This window comes from Cryptomeria japonica, chromosome 5, assembly GCF_030272615.1.
Source record: "Cryptomeria japonica chromosome 5, Sugi_1.0, whole genome shotgun sequence".
NCBI classification, from domain to species: Eukaryota; Viridiplantae; Streptophyta; class Pinopsida; order Cupressales; family Cupressaceae; genus Cryptomeria; species Cryptomeria japonica.
The window spans coordinates 69,887,881-69,891,441 of NC_081409.1; positions in this window are offsets into that span (position 1 = coordinate 69,887,881).

A 3,561-nucleotide genomic window follows, 5' to 3' on the forward strand; every position below is an offset into this window, starting at 1 on the left:
GCAAATATGTACATGATGGAATGCAATATTTTTGTTCTTTTATGTTTTTATATGTCATGCCTGATTCAAATGTGAATGTATGAATGCAGATGAAGATGATAATGCAAATAAAAATTTACATGATGAGAATGTAAAATGTGCTAACATGTGGTGTGTGCAGGATGTGATGTAATTGTGATATCTATATGTATGTATGCAATGCTACTATGTGGTAATGTAGATGCAAACTGCATGGAATGTAAATATTTTTGGTGTTTCATTATACTCAGTCATGTGATAGCAGGCTATATAGACTCAGGAAAGATGATGCAGGTCAATCAAGAAAGGGGGATGGAAGATAGAAGATATGGAAGTGAAAGAGCTTCTTGTGTGTTATCATCATTGAGCTTTATTATGGAAAATAGGTTATAATAATCCAGATATAGGTTTGACCCAGAAAGTCATTGTACCTATTTGCATGGAGATCAAACAGTCATAAACAAGGAATGCCTCAGTTCACACTAGAATCATAGCATCCTCATATCCTTGGACAAGTCATAGCATTACTAAGAGACAATCAGCAAACAACAAAACAATAGGTGAACATATCCCATCCTCGCCTTTCTAGTCAAAGAAATCCTTGAGATAGAATCTCTAGTCAGAGGCATCCTAGAAAAGCTAAAAGACATGTCACCAAAAAGATAAAATCAAAAGAAAACCAAGACTCGACACCAACATCCACTATAGTCCTCAAGTTTAGTGTCTCCTGTCACTTGTATAAGTCTATTTGATTGTGGTCACAATGTTTACTTTCACAAAAGGATAGATAGCACTGAACCAAAATGTTGTCTGAGTCTATTGAAATATTTTGATTTTGTTGAAGCCCATTGTTGTTGTGTCTCATCTGAAACTAACTAAATCCATAAAAATGATACTTTATTGCGGAGAAGACAAAACTTTATTGTGGATCCGTAATGCAAGTGTTTCTTTATTTTGGATTGTGTGTGAATAGGCTAAAGAAAGCTGGAAGAAACTCTACTCCTCAGAACACGTGATGCTCTTAGTTCCACACCCATCACTAAACTTAGGATTTTCCTTATCCATAGATATGAGCTGATTTATGATGGATGGAAAGGGGTGAAAAGGAATGTCTATTATGAATGGATAACCAATCTTAGGAAGATCAATAACAAGCCATGATGGGAATGGGTAAGTTTATTATGGATGGATAGGTTGTGAGTGTGTCCAAAGAGAAAGGATGAAAGTGAATCCTGAAGGAGGGAGGAGCAATGTCTCTACACATGGTGCTAGTAACTTGGTTTTGACCATGGTACTTGCCCAGGGCTCCACCAAAGTGTTTTTCACCATTGGACGAATTTATTTCTCTTTAATTTTTTTTTTTTTGTATTTTTGATATTTTTTAATTTTTTTGTATTTTTGATATTAGGATATTCTAAAGAGATATGTGTAAAAGCTATGAAGGTACATGCTATTGATAGGATCCTCCAAGGTTCTTTGTTTGGGGTTGAAAGTTGATATGCACCTAATCCATAGGCTATTGTGATGATGTAAGGACCAAGCCAATTTGGTTTGAAATTTCCCTTCTCTCTATCTTCCTGATTTTTAGGATTTTTTCTAAGAACTAAGTCACCCACCTCAAATGTACGAGGCTTTAATTTATGATTGCAGATACATTGTTCCTTGACTGCATGATGTGTTTCTCGAGTGACTATCTTCCTTGATAAAGGAACTAAAATAGAGTTACTAGCGTGTAGACTACGTTTTCCCATATGCATGTCACCTAAAGAAGTTTGGGAATCCCTAATAACAAAGTTCCTTGAGGAAGCTCCATTAAAGGTCTATGATGTATCGCTAGAAGGGAAAGGATGTGCAGAACAAGTGGATGAGTGATGAAGGCTTATGATTGCGAAAAGAAGTGAAAGTATTATGACATGATGGAGACTTAGGATCAACAAGTATGCTTTTTGACTTGAAATTTTAGAACTTTTGCCCCAAGTTATTTTGATATTAGGGGAGATCATCTCTTTCTCTTTTTCTTTCATAGGATTTTTATCCTTGACCTTGATTTTTGCAGAGTCCAATAGCTTTTGATTTTGATTTGGACTGAAGGACTTTTCTTTTGTTTTGACTTTTAGTTTTTTCTTTTCAAGGCTTGATTTTTGATCCCCAATAAGTAAGGGCTTTTTAATTCCTATTGATCCAAGTCTGGGAGAGGAGTGGATGAAATGGTAAGGCTATGTGAGTTCTCAAGAGGGTTGGTGATACACTCAATAGATTTTTTGTTGGAACCAATCTTAGGATTATTGATATCAAAAGATGCTTGCACCATTAGATGAGTTTTGTATCCAGACTTAATAGCCATAACACTAGGTGGTTCACACCCAATTCCTTGCAAATTGTTTATAGATTGTTCTTGTCGATTGAATGTCAGAGGAGATAGTGGGAGTTGATCAACATTAAAGATATACTCACCACATCCTATGTCTTTAAACTTAAACTTTTCTTTGATCTCTACTTGTTTTGATGCATAAGATTTCAAGGATTTTGGATCAACATATGTTGATGAAGGAACAACCTCTCGATTGACTAGGATTGTTATTTCTGATCTAGGTTATAAATTGTTGCAATATATGAATGGGTTTGGATCAAATATGATGGCCACTTCAACTCCATTATGTGCGAACTTGATACATCAATGATATGTAGATGGGACTGTACTCATTTCATGAATCCATGATGTCCTAGCAATATGTTGTATGTGAAATCGAGGTCTAGGAATTGACAAACCACATCCTTAGTAATTGGCCCAACTCTAAGACGTAAGGTGTTTGTTCCCTTGGATGAGAGCTCTTTTTCATCATATGCTTTAATGTTGATTGCATGTGTAGAATTCATAGCCCTTTCAAAATATCCCAATAGCTTAAGAGTGTTCAATGTACAAATGTCTAGACTAGATCCTCAATCTATCAGGACTCATTTTATTCAGTGTTTGTGTAGGAAGGATTCAATGTGTAAAGGTGCATTATGTGGCTAGATTATAGAGGCATTGTGAGATTTGGTGAATGTAAGAGAATGTGTAATGGAAAGGTATCCCACCATGGTTGAAACTGGTCCATGTTCAGATCAGTGGGCACTAAAGTTTCTCTCAAATATTTATCAAGGATGGCTTTATGTGCAGGGTATATGCATAAAATCTCAAGGATGGAGATAAGAACATGTGTCTTCCCTAACTATTCTACTAGGTTGTACTCAGATTTGGCTGATGAGCAAGCGATGGTTTTAGCTGGAGCACCTTGTAAAGTGACCTTACCTCATCAAGTTGTGGCATAAGATTTAGAGGTACATTCAAAAGAAGGTCCAATGCCTTTTAGGACAACTTTGGCTCTTTGGGTAGAACTTTCAAGTATTTTGTCCTTTATGATAATAGTAGAGACATAATTGTTCATCAAAATGTGATCAACAGTTGAATCATAGTTATAGGATGCTTTAGTATAGTTGGCTTGCTCATCCATGGCTTTGTCTTTTCCCTTGTCATGTTTAGGGAATGGTTCCTTAAACATC